Here is a 13,670-nt window from a genome sequence, read left to right as displayed (position 1 = left end):
GTTTTGTAAGAATACACAGATACAGAGACGAAAAGCGTCTTCAGGTGCTAGTAAGAAAGATTTTCAAGTAAGCTGTAGCAATGACATGATGTTTAATTCTCAAAAAAAAAAAAAAATTATATGGCTTTTAGATGCTTAGGAATGATAAACACACTAGTGTTTAATTGTTCTTCAGCAATAGCCCAGTTGAATGATTTGTGCACAAGTTTAACCTAAATTCATCCTAACAGATTGAGCTTGCCACTATGCTAATTGTTCTTAGGACTGCTGGGTGAATGCACTTATTTTCAGAGGTCGTTTGATCTACCTGAAGTGAACTCCAGAAGTTATTTAATCTGATACAAAACATCTACATCTTGAATAAGTGTCTTTAAAACAGGAAAAAAAAAAAAGCCATTTAGTCTCAAGACATTGAACTCTACTGAGTTTGAATTAGCAACTTAAAAACAATGGGCCAAATTCACAGAAGTTAGTTTAGGCAGATGTCTGGCATCCTAGAGAACTAGTACTCTGAGGAAAAGTAGTTTGTGTTCTTGCTACTGTCAGTCTGCATTTTTTTTAGGGGTAAGCTACTTTATATTTAGATGTGAAAAGATGATGAATCAGTGCTGCTGTCACCAGCATTGTCTGCTTTTACATTGGCACTAACGGAAAGGATACTAGCAATCTCCTTTTGCACATCTGTCACCATCTTCTCTGTAGGCTTCTGCATCTGAAGACCAATGAGAGACAGAGTAGTGTAGAGAAAATGTGTCCTAGGCTTCTGCATCTGATGACCAATGAGAGACGGATTAGTGTAGAGAAAATGTGTCCTAATGTTTCCACATTTCCAAGAACCTAATCTGGAATTACTCTTTCTTCCTTACTGTGATAACTGTCAAAAGACCAAGAAAGTCCTTTTAGTCATGATTTTCTGAAGCAGAGGAGTCCATGTTAGATCTGTTTTCCATACTGGATTGTGGGTGAAACCCAGGTGAAAGCAAGAAAGGGAATAATGTCTGACAAAAAATACTGTTAACTCACCTTCCTCTCTGGACACCTGTAGCTGTGCTTCTGCTCCCAGATTGAACAGGCTGCTTGAGTTGCAGGAGGATGTTCTATGTGAAAGCCGTTTACCAGGGTGAGCTCTTCTGACTGTTTGAGATTGCTGGAAAGAAAAAGGCAATGGCTTTTTGTGTGTGACACAGATTCGATGACAAAACTATTTCCTGGCTTCCAAGACTCAAATCGGTGAGGCACAAAGTGGCCAGTGGTGCTAGAGAAGACTAGCCAAGAATACCTCGGTTTAACTTTGGGGTGGAGGAGAAGCAACACTGTGTTGTCAGCGTATTTCATTGGAGTGCTTATGACTCTGGATGTGTGGTGGTGTAAGAGAGATCAGGATCTGGCCTTTTCAGCATTGAGTGCTACATATGGTTGGGAGGTCTTCTTGTTTGGCTGGTAATGGTATGGATGAGGCTGTTGTAGATGCCAGCAGATACAACAAAGACTCGTGTTAGCTTCAAGCTCCTCTGGGAATACAGGGTCAAAAATCGGTGCTTGCTGAGTGGGAAAGGACAAAGCTAGTAGGGAAAGAGATGCTATTTTTAAGTTTCCAAAAATATTAAAGCAAAGTCTTAAAATCCTTGGGAATATGCCTCTAGCAAGCAAAATCTGGAGTTGCCTTAATCCTTAAGGTTGACCCAGAATTAATTTTCTTTTAAACAAAACAAAAAAAACCTCGCCCAAACAACCTGTCCAAATAAACATCTCCATTTTTTGTTAGCAGAGACTGCATTTAGGTTAGCATTAAATCAGACCTTCTTTAAAAGATGGGAAAAAATAAAGATTCAAGTTAATTATATGATTAAACTGGGAAATTTTCCATTTTGGCAGTGTTCTGTAAAATAACACTCGGCGACAATGGTAGGCCTTAGCACATCTGGTCTGAAAAACACAGGAAGAGGAAATACATTGTTTATCAGACTAAATATAGTTGGATTGGACATCTTCTTTCAGTAAAATGGTCAGAGACGGTGGCTGATGTATACTGGGCCAGATTTTCAGTTGTAAATACTACAGTTCCATGTATTCCACTGGTTATAATTGTATTTACAGTCCACTGAGGAACATCGTCTTTTTGCAGAATATAAAATTAAAATTAAACCACGTGCTGTGGGTCAGCTAATGAGAGATGCAGAGTACCCACATTTCCTTTGGGCTATATGCATGTTTTAAGCCTTTCAGTTGTGCCAAGGATGAGAAAAATCTGGGTGGGTTCAGCCTGAAGACAGCAGTTATATGCATTCTTTATTGCTCATAATCTGTCTGTTATTTCTGTTTGAACAGAGTCCATTAATTACCAGTTTATTTCATGTTTTCAGCATGTGTATATTTGCACTGCATACTGGGAGAGAGGGAAACTCCTTCTGGAGGCCTCCGGCATCAGGACTGACAGGAGAAGCATTGGAAAGAGCTGTCAGGATGCTGGTCTGTTTTATCTGTGAATAGTGGTCGTGGCTGGGGTGCACTCAAAGCTACTGGTAACAGTGGTTTAGCCCAGATTCATTTTGGCCAACCTTAGGCTGCTGCTCCTTACCTAGGTGCCCAAGGCATGCTATATAGTCACCTGAGAGAAACAGAAATCTCCTGGTGGGTGGAGAGGATACAACGCCTTTTCATTCTACCAGTTACATAAAGGAAACTTCCTGAACTTAGGCATATCAGCAAGTGTCTTCATTTATGATGAATCTGAGCATTGCTGTGCTCATCAGCAGTGTGCCCTTGCAGCCTGGCTCCTTCTTGTAGCTTATGCACACCTGCAGGGTGTTTTGGAAGCCACTGGACTGAGTTATGTTGACAGTGGGGAGGGAAGGGGCAAGAAAGTACATGTACCCTGGGGTGAGTGTCCATGTGAGGTTTTGTTGATTTCCCTGCTCAGTGAAGAACTGTGTGTAGATGAGCCTGTGGTATGTTTTCTGTATTTCTGTGGAGCTTCACCTCTTAGGTGTGAGCTAGTTATGAGCCAGGCTTCAGTGATTGTCACTGACAGTGAGATGAAGAAGCTCTTTGATCTTGCTCAGATCTTACCTTTAGGTGGCTGATTTGTTCTCAGTCTTTGTTGGAGCACTGTTTCAGAATTCAGCTGTGAGCACCAGTTCCTTTAGAGCTAAAGTAGAGCTTTCCTGTTCATCTGCTGTTTCTGCCAGGAGTACCTGATCTGATGATGTTAGTTACTGCTGTCTCTGGAATTCAGCTAAAGAGAGAATAAAGATAATTCTGTGCCAGAATGGAGAAAGAGAAGGGCCAAAAGAAAGCAAGCGGTGTCACAACCGGGTGAGGCATCCACCATTACTATATCGTGCTGCTTCATGGCATGTTTTGCTCTTGCTTCTGAGTACAGTGAAAGAGCACACAATGCTGTCTTCCCAGTATCAACCTCTCAATGGCCCCAAGGCTAGTGTTTGTTGTAAAAAGAAAATCAGACCTATTCCTCCCTGGAGGTTTGAATGAACTAGCATAGTGCTGGCTTGTAAGAAGTGGAAAGAAGTGAAAATGCAGAAGCTTGAAGGATCTTGACTTTTGCTTCCCCTGCAGAATTCACTTACCTAAAAGTTGATAAGCAAACCAAGTTTTACTCTTGCTGTTCTGACAGAACAAGTAAAGTATTGCATTTTTAGCACTTAGAAATCTCTGCTTTCTTTTCAAAGCAGAGGAGAGGAAAGATACCTAGTACCTCATGATTAGAATTTAGTGGATTATCTCTAATACACTATAGTAAATGAGGCTGTTTCCTTTTTTAGCCTTGTCCATTACCATTTTAAAAACTGGGGTTTTTTTCATGACATTATATGCAACGCGTGTCTGGCTGTGACTTTGATTATTGGGAAGGAAACTCTTGCAATGTTCGCGCACGACAATTTTTCTGATGCGTGATTTGCTGACTTTGGGCAGAAGCCTATTTTCTTCCTGCTCACCAAGGAACTCTTGAGGCAGGCAAATGCACTCACTTCTCCTCTACAAAGCAGAGAAAGCATTTCTGGAGCCCATACAAAGTGATTCATGGCCTTATGCAGTCCCTGTAGGCCAGAAAGCCCGAAGATGCAAACACCCTATTCCTCCTCCATTTTCCTCTGAAATGAGAGCACAGCAGTGACTCTAACAACTAGTCTCTGGCTGCTGAGTAACCAAGCTGTAGTTTAAGGTAGGGAGCATTTTCCCTTTTGCACTTAATGGAGTACTGTGTATTCAGGCTGGATGTCAGTATTTGCTTCTGTAAATATGACAGTATCAGTTTGTGTCCTCCACCTGAGTCCCATATCTGTCTATATTCATATCTCCCAAGGAGAGAAGATAATCTTTCAGCTTCTGTAATATTAAATATCCCTGCCCTAACCTGAATGCACAAAAGTAGAGTGCAATGAAATATAGCTACTTTCTTTGATTTAATTTATTTTTTTTCTTGGAAAATAATTTTGTCTACATTCAGTAGTAATGAAAAGATAGTATCAACAATCAGAGAGCAGTAAAACTGTTGAGAGTTGTTCATAATGCCTGGGATGGTCATGTTAATTAGAGGTGAGAAGGGCTAGTAGACAGCTCAGTTCCCTGCACTGAACAGTGCTGGGTTACACCTGTATTCTCCATCAAGCTTGTGATACCCTAGGATAAGTAGATTTATCAAGTAGCATGACAGAAACTTAATGGGTCAAGTTACTTGAGGTTGTTGATGTATTAAAATCCAGTAAGAAAAGATTTTTAAATGAAAGTTGTAAGAGAAAGTGAAAAATCCCTCAACAGCTACTTACACACACTCAATAGCTCAAATTTCTGTATTGTTTTCCCACTTTCAAAAAGGGAGATTTTGAAGCACAGGTGGGTTGCAGCCAGTATTTTCAAGTTTAATGGTCTGAGCTTTTGGGGGTTTTTCTCCTCCTGCAGTGAAGAGCATCTGCACTTTTTCCATGGATAGTCATTGCAAAAACAACTTACACAACATTGTAAAATGTAGAGTGGTAACTGAGGATCCTGTAGCACTTTTCATGAATTAAGGTGAGATTTTTCTGATTGCATGTTAATGTCTGCATTTGAGCAGGACACCATAGCTAGTCAGTATACCTAACGAATGGAAGCCTGCTCATCCTACGTGCCGGAGTTGGTCAGACGAACTGCACCCTAAACTCCATTGACTGTTACACATGGCTTGCAGGCAGACGCTGACACTACAGACATCTGAAATCAGGCAAGATGGATCTTCGCCTGGGAGCGTGCTGGCTGGATTGCAGCACTGATATTTGTGTTGTAGTTAGCAATGGTACTTACCTCTGCTTCCAACTTGATGCTTGTTGGGAAGCGTGAGGCCTTTTTTGTTTCGTTTTTGCCTTTTTTTTCTTTTATTCTAGAGCAGGTAGCACTACAGGGGTGGATAAAGCAACTGATCCTTGGTTATAATACTGTGGCATAAAAATGATTTGGCGTTTCTCAAGTATTTTAGAGATAAGGTTACTATATGAACATTGGACCATGCATAACTTAGAATGTAAGATACATAATATTTGTGTCCCAGTTGATGAAAGTATTTCCTTATGCTTATTCAATACTAGATACCTATCATGAAACTTTCCCTAAGGAATCTGCTAGAATGACAGAAGATTCAAGTCTTCATCTGTGATACGAAACAGTCAACCACAAGAGCTCCATTGTGATTTCAAAATCTTCCCCCGCCTCCAGTTCCAGCTTACAAAAGTGTTTCCAATTTCGCATAGTTGGCTATCTGCATGTATGCTTACAGTCTGTACAGAAATGCACTAAAATGAGTTGCCCTACCAGGGAAGGCTTTATGTTGTATAGAAAATGTGGCACTAGGTACTGCTCTTCATGTGCACAGGAGAGTTAACAGGTGTCGATCTCGTTTACAGAAATGATGGCGCTTTGCAATTTTCTATAATATATTGCAATATATTTAAGTGTCCTGTTTGACATGTGAAATGAAATTAAGTTAATGCATTGTTATGTATTTGAAGTATGAGGAAGACGATTCACTAACGACCAGCAAGGTTTTTAGAAGGTGTCCAATATGTAGCTGTCTGTGTGATCTGTCTGGTGTATGTGATGTTAAAGGAAGCAACAGTACCGTCACTGTTTAGAATGAAGAGTTTCTTTTGAATGATGCAATAGCTTACAGTGTCTTTCCTTTGTAGCTGCCCAATGTGGTGAAGGGGAAGCAATTCTTGAAAAAGTTCAAGAAAACTGGTTAACTGTGAATGGGCCTAATCTTTCGTGAAACCAAGAAAATTTTTGGACACACACAGGACTTGAATACTCAAAAGGATTGGAACTTAGTGTTGTGCCAAAGTTAAACTACTGCAGTTGGCAGAAGTTCTGCACTGTAAATAGAAGACTGATTAAAAGACAGCTTGTAAAAAAAAAAAAAAAAATCAAATTTTAATACAGTACATTTTTATTCTGATACATGATGGAAACATTCTGTTTTAGACCTTTTTTGAAGAGGCTTCAGTGACCACTAGATTTTGTCCTCTTATATTTTGTTTGGCCTAATACTATATGTTCTAGTAAGATGGGCTTTATTGCCTGTGTTCTTTGATATGTGATTAAGCTTATAGCTTTGAGTGACCAAACATTTTACAGAGTAAAAGTTCTTAGAAACAGTATAACATAACTGATATTTCTGTGTCTTATTTATCAGGCTCTGCACAAACTTGGAAAGTTGTGCTGGACTTGTACAACTCATGTATGGGAACACAGCATACTTCTGGATATTACAAACCTAAGCCTTTGTGGCAGTACGGATCTTGTCTTTGGATTTATTTTTGTTATTTTTTTGAGGCAAAGAGATGAACGGATGCTGCTGTAAAATATTTGTAATATTGCCATTATTGCTTTCTGTAGCAATTATTGCTTTTGCTTCAACAGATAAAGAAAATAAATCAGAGATAGAAAAATCCTAAAAGACGCTGGTAGAAGAAAGGATCATGTGGGAACTTCTGAAAATAAACTTTGTACCAAAAATTTGAAAACAGAAATAGTGGAATAAATGTCTCCTTACTGAGTGCGTGTGGTTTTAAGAGGTGATATGAAAACCAGGAACCACATCTGTATGAAAATGTCACAAACTAGATCTTCTCAAATGTCTTTTCTCCTGTTACACAAAACTGAATTTCACCGATTCCTCAGATGCATTGAATTTGGAGAGCTGGCTTGGCTGAACAGCCAGTGCGAGGTCAGCTTCACGTGCGAGTCAGTACAGCTGCTTGTTGCTGAACTGTTCTGCTGCGTCAGCAGGCCAGGGATGTTCACGTGATTTTTCTTACTAAGGCGGATGCTCTTTATTATCGCATTTAAAATATTTGGGGTGGGAAGAGTAGGGGCAACTAGGAACCACCTCCCTGCTGAAGTCCCTGTCAGTTGGACATCGTGCTTTGTGGCTGCTTTTAACATGTGCCTTATCCTCAGAGAAGAAGGGTCTGAGATGAGCACTTTCTGTTGAGCTCTGCATCTCTCCAGCACGCCTGACTTGCTGTCACTCACAGAAGCTCCCCACCGGAGGCAGTGCTGCTGTCTTGCGTTGGCATGACTCATCGCACCCGTCTACTTCTGCTGTTGTGCTGCAACTGGAGGGGCTAAAGACCCGGTCTTCCCTGCAGGACCTAGCATCATGCCCACAGACTTATCCCCACCTGAGAAAAAGATGTTTTTAAGGCGATAGATTCGTTCCTGTGCTGTAGCTTATGACAGTCCCGAAAAATTACGTCCCTAGCTGAAGTAGTGACCTATGCACAGGCCTGGAGATGAGCGCTAGTAGTCAGTACAGCTTGGTGTTTGGCCAAATAGTTTTACTTGGTTTGGTGAAAAAATGGGGGGAGGGGGGGAAGAATGTTTATTCAGGAATCTGTCAGCTAATGAAGGAGTTATGAAAAGCCCTGGATTATGCACACAGTCACCTTTTTTTAAACAGTTACCTTTTTTGTTTACAGTGTTATCAGCGATTCCAAAATGCTGCAATTCAGTCGATATTTTCACAAGAGACCAGCTGGCCTTGTGGGTTGTTTCCCCTCTCCCAGCCTCCTCTTCCCAGCCCCTTCCATCTTCCATTTGTTTTCATAACAATACTGTCAACTACTATTTTTAAGAATTTAAAATACCAAGCCACTTTGTGCGCTGCCTTATTTTTCTTTTTATGCCAGCGAGTTCCCTCTAGAATGATGTTAAATTGCTCCCTGTGGACCTGGCGTTGCTTTGAAATACTGCTGGTGGTGGTCTTCAGTCTGTCGGATGGTGGTTTCTAACATTTTTGGTTGTTAAATGACTTGTTGCACTTCAAATACTGTAAAATGAAACCTTTGAATATATTTATATGTTTCTACTGCTATGATGTTGAACTATTAGCATTGTGACTAATTCCTCTCCCATGTGTGTTTCTTTACAGGCTCAGTGCTGAGCTGATGTTCATTACCTTAAAATATTTATTTGGTAGAAGAAAGAAAAGACGGAAAAAGGGAAAGTGTGTGTCGCACCTAGTTGATTTGTGTCTTTGGGTGAAAATAAAGGTCAGTGTTGGCAGTAATTCTCCTCTTAGTGATTTTCAGTTTTCCTAAATGAAAGCCAAATAGGAAAAAACCATAATTGCAGTGAAGCCAGTCTTAAGGGACTAACATGGAAGAGGGCCCACAAAATAGCCTCTAATAATAACAAGTTCTGAACTGAAAGAGATGGTACAAATAATATTACAAGCGTAAGTGCTCTCAATCCTGCAGTTTATTTCCTACAGCTGGCCAGAGCCTCCAGGTGAAGTCCAGCTGCAAGGATTTCTGTGCAAGCATCGTACCCAGCACCCACAAAGTGCAGAAACAGAGGCCCCTGGAAGCCCTGTGATGAAGTGGCTCATCATTTTTCTTAGTGATACCACAAAGTTAAAAACTGCATTGCTGATGTATGTTTTATGGTGTTCTTTGCTCTAAATTCATTTCACTTGCAACAATTTCAGGAAGGGAGCACTTGTGGGCAAAGTCCATTCTTGATTTCTGCATTTTGTTTGTGTTTGTTCATTGAGCAGTGCTTTCCCTCTGCTTTGCCTCACGCTTTCTGCGAGCACTGATACTTGTACAAGGCAAATATGAAGCCATAGAAGCTAAATTTAATAGCAGTTTCCACTGGCCCTTTCCAGCAGTGCAAAAGCTGCATGGGAAATGAGAAGAATCAACAGTTTGGTTGTTTCCCTTGTGGAGGCAGCCTCCCCTGCCAGCCTCCCTATGGAAAAGGAGAGCACGACTGGAAAAGCCCATGAGTTGTGAGGGTCACTCAAGGGCAGTCCTGAAGCCCTGGGTATATTTCTTCAATGTAGCCTATTTTTTCTAATTCTTTAGATTTGTTTCTCTTTGTTCTGCAAGACAGCAATATTGTAGGAAGTCAGCTCAGTTTAATGGATGTTATTAGAATAGAGGTCTACAGCAGCCAAGGATGCTTAAATGGTGTCCTAGAGGAGTTGCCATCAGCGTTAGTTAGTCCTGCCCAGTCTTGAAAACTGCAGTAGTAATGTTTTGACCTAGAGAGGTAACAAATCTGCTGTGATCTCCACGGCCTGGTTTCATCACAAGTAGCAATTAAGCAACAAGCATAACTGTGGCCAGGGGAAGTTAATGAGTTTTCAGAAAAACTGATAAAACTGAAAAAAGGGCATAGAAGGGGGCATACAAACTTCAGCATGCCCAACCGCGAGTCTGTTGGGTTTTTTTCCAGTTAGAGCAGTGTATCAGAGATACCACTCTTTGCCATGACTTCAGCATCCAGCTTGTATCCAGAGACCATCAAGGTACCATCTCAGTGCTTGTACTACACGGCTGAGTGAAGCAGTTCAGACGTGTGATTCTTATCAGTACTGGAAATCTGCAGGCTTGCACAGGAAGATCACTGTTTTAGGATTCTTCCCAGCACCTGATCACCACCACCTTTCTGTCTTTGCAGAAAGCTTTTTTCCTCTTCTCTTTTCAACAGCGTTCTGGTCAAACCCAAGGGCATGCTCATTCTGTTCATCATTTATCTTACTAGACAGAAAATAGTTGCAAAACCCATTAATAGCTGAACACATCTGTGCGTAGTGCACCCTTTTGGCAATAACGACTTTATTGGGTTTTGTGAGGCCTGAGGGGGAAGGATTATGGCCTAGTTAATATGGCTTGCCAGGTGTTCGAAAGGTTGTGCTGTTTTAAGGTAGAACAGGCAAATGAACCATCTTTTGGGGGATGTGTCCTCTCCTGTCTGTCCTAAGAACCCCTAAACAGCTTTTGGCTTCTGTTAACAACAAGCAGTTCTTACTCTTTGATTTCCATGATGCACAACCCCTCCCCTCCCCATTCATTTTTGTTGAGTTTTACTAGAACTGTGGGGTGGCTTGATAATTTACAAAGACACCAGATTCCATGGTTTTACTCTTCTGGAGACATGAGAAAGCAAAAGGATATTCCCTGCCCGCTGGACTCAGCAGGTGGTTGGAGCAGTGATGCTGCTCTGGCCATCTCCACCTCCCCAGTCCCCTCTTCCTACTTGGTTTCTTGCCTGATGCCCTTCTGCTCAGCCGCTGGCCTCTTGACTCTCATGTTAGTACTGCCCTGGTTTCAATTATACTCTCTTCCTTCCGCAGTGCGCGAGAGTGCTGGAGCACTTTCCCCCTTTAGGAGTAAGGAGTCATTTTAGTTCCCACTTTTGCCTTTGCTCAGTCCTGGTTTTACCTTCCTTGGAGACAGATCTGGATTTAGCAAATGCAGCTTCCTCTTGGTCACATTTGGCTGAATTGGTTTCTCAGCTCGCTTGAGATGGATGGAGGTTCATCCCAATTCTACCAGCACTTCTTTAAAGATGTACTGAGTTTGAGACAAGTATTCAATTTTTCCTGAAATTTGGGTCAGTAACTTCTAGGAGCTTTGGCTCGGGGGGGCAGTCTTTTGCCACCCTCACTCAGTGTGACCACTTACTGTTAAAGAAGGATTGCTCTTGAGCTCTGCAGTTGCATCTCAAACCATCGTAGTAAGATATGCTAGAGCTCATCTGAGCTTGTCAGAGCTTTAACTGCCGTTTTGTTTGCAGTTTGTAGTAGTGATAACCTCTGTATGCCCCTAGCCATGAAATGTTGTTATTTGTATTACCCTCCCGCCTTAGTCATGGACAATATCCCCTTACAACTGACACCATGCAAAGAGGATGAAAGATGGTCTCTGCTGTAAAGAACTTGCAATCTAAATAAAAGGCAAGAGACAAGGACACAGCCAATGTCAGCAAATAAAGAGCCGCTCCTCTTTTCATGAACATGTTTAGGGAAGAGCATATGTTATGACTGTCAAAAAAGAAAACTAATCTTCCCTCAAGGTATGAATATTTCACAATGTCTGTAAGAATCCACTTAGCAATTCAGGAGCCACCCATCCTTTGAGGAATGCTGCCTGTGGGCCTTACTGCCCTCTTCACTGCAGGCAGCTCTCTTTCTTTGAGAAGGGAACTAGTCTCTCTTTTGCTTTCTTCCAGGGGCAGCTCCGTTCCAGCATATTTTAATAAAGCTATAAACCATGTGAGAGCTGCATTATTCCTTAGCCGATGTGTGTGGGTAGTGCTTACCAAGATAGGGCCCTAGTTGCCGACCAAGGTTTCTTGTTTCTACTGTGCGTGCTTGATGGTCTCTGAAACCTTTGTGGTGTGCATTCTGCTGGCACAAGAGTGGCCAGGCTGTGGCAAGAACCCATGGAGGCTATCACAATACAAATAATAACATCAGTAATTAAAGAAGCACTGGGGGAGAATTCTTCTGAATTAATTTTGCCACAGAGTAGATTGGGAAGCAGGGAGAAGAAGGGCTGTTGGGATCTAGACAAGCTCTGTCTGTCACGCCGTATTTTCTTTTCCTGGCCAAAAGGCTCAGGGAATAGGGCAGTGTGACAAATTCCTGCCTATTGCTTGAGTTGTCTTCACCACCCAGGCTTTTTCTGGGCTCACCCTGACTGCAAGATGAAGCACGCTACCCTGCTCCCCGTTCACTGAGGCTGAAGCTGGGTCACAGCACCTCACTGCCGGCATAATGAGGCATGCTCGTGTGAACAGCTACAATAGCTTTGCTGATGCACAGGAACTTGTTCGGCGACCACAACTTACTGGAGCCCATTTGTTTTTTTGGTGTGACGTTCACGTGCTGAGCTGGTGGTTTAGGCTGGTGGTGGAGTAAGACCTTGGCTGCCTTTAGGAAGAGATTAATCTACAGCTTCTTTTTATCTCCAAAGCTGCCTACACAGAGCAGCTGCAGCAGCGCAGGCTCTCGTAGGGCTCATGTATCTGAGCCCCCTCAAAGCTGCCTCTTCCACAGACGTTGTTTTCTCCTGCATGAAGCCGAGGCTAACAGCACCGCGGCAAATCATGCCATGCAAACTCAGGCAAACAGCTTTACTTAAGTACGGTGGGAATTTGTATTCTGGCAGCCACACTGATGACTTAGGTCTTAGAGGAGAAATTGAGCAAATCTCTGGTGCTGACAAGGCACAGGAATTTCCTAAAGTTGCATTTTTTTATTTTCTGTAACTAATACATGAGGAGCCTTTAAAATGCCTGAGGGGAGGCAGAAGAAGGGGAGAGCCAAGGCAAGGGAGGAAGGAAGAAGAGAGGCAATATTATGCCCATGACTTATGACTGAAACCATGCAGTCAGCTGCTAGGCCCCCTGTGTGGTGCTCAGGAATCGCTGCTCTCCTATCACTGATTTACCAGACAAAGGCATTCTCTGCATTGCAACACAGAGCCTTTACAGACCACGTTGGTATCCTCAGAGGCAACGACGGCTGAATCCCCCCAGCCCTAGAGGACTCCGCAATCCAAGCTGGCAGCCAAACGGCTGCTCTGGGATTTGCCCCTGGGAATGCCTTGCTCTTTGTGTTTTACTTTGAGCTGGGGCCACATTTCACTTTGATTACTCATGTTTCTTTTTTGGTTTTTCTTCTTTTTGATTTGTTCTTAACCGTCTTGCTGGATTTTCGTGCTTTGCTCATTAGACTGGTGTGTTGCAGCGTGACCAGCAGTCCTGAAAGAGTGGGAAATGAACGCTTGTGTCCAGCATATATGAGAAGTGTTGTAACTGTTTAGACACTAACACTAACCTCCGCAGGCTGACTCCTGTGCACTCTGCCTGTTCTGCAGCAGCATATCACACAGGTCTGCAGGCAGGAGGAAGCCAGATGGTTTTGGTGTGCACATACAAGCAGCTCTGATTGCGCTCGCCTACCTTGATGCTTTTAACAAAAAGACTGAGGCATGTTGAGCAAACTCCTGATTCTCTCCAGACTTACTTGCTAAGCAGTTTCCTACATTCAGGAGGGCTTGTTTGCCAAGCAGCAAGTTTAAAAGCAAAAGAAACCTCAATACCCCTTCATTTCTCTGATCAAATCTACCTGCCAAAGTGGCGTTTCTACACAGGGATTTATGCCAGCCAATGCTGCATCCACTCATAGCTATGCTGGTACAGAAGGATATTTTAAGCATGTATCCACATAGAATGAACAAAGAAAACCAAACCCGGAACCCATGTTTTACATGTCTACTTGAAGGAAACCTTTAAAATTATCCATACGAACAGTCCTTTGGCCTCAAAAGCTGTTCTGGTATACCAGGTTCATCAGTCCATTTTGCAGGTTAAGGAAGTAC

General features: G+C 42.3%; 1 protein-coding gene across 7 annotated transcripts in view; it reads left to right on the top strand.

Annotated features, from left to right (window-relative positions):
• ZHX1 (zinc fingers and homeoboxes 1) overlaps positions 1-8,409 on the top strand; it is a 30,541-nt gene extending 22,132 nt beyond the window's left edge. For 6 of the 7 annotated variants that reach the window (XM_049827207.1, XM_049827193.1, XM_049827185.1 and 3 more), the window contains one exon: positions 5,583-6,149. The gene's annotated coding sequence lies outside the window, so the exon portion shown is untranslated. Of the gene's footprint in view, positions 1-5,582; positions 6,150-6,179 lie in introns of those variants that run through there. The other variant, XM_049827202.1, reaches the window with a different exon arrangement.
• The last annotated feature ends 5,261 nt before the right edge of the window (positions 8,410-13,670 follow it).

Source organism: Accipiter gentilis, chromosome 2, assembly GCF_929443795.1.
Source record: "Accipiter gentilis chromosome 2, bAccGen1.1, whole genome shotgun sequence".
In the NCBI taxonomy this organism is placed as follows: Eukaryota; Metazoa; Chordata; class Aves; order Accipitriformes; family Accipitridae; genus Astur; species Astur gentilis.
The sequence above is the reverse complement of the archived record's forward strand: the minus strand, read 5'-3'. Positions and strand labels throughout refer to the sequence as shown.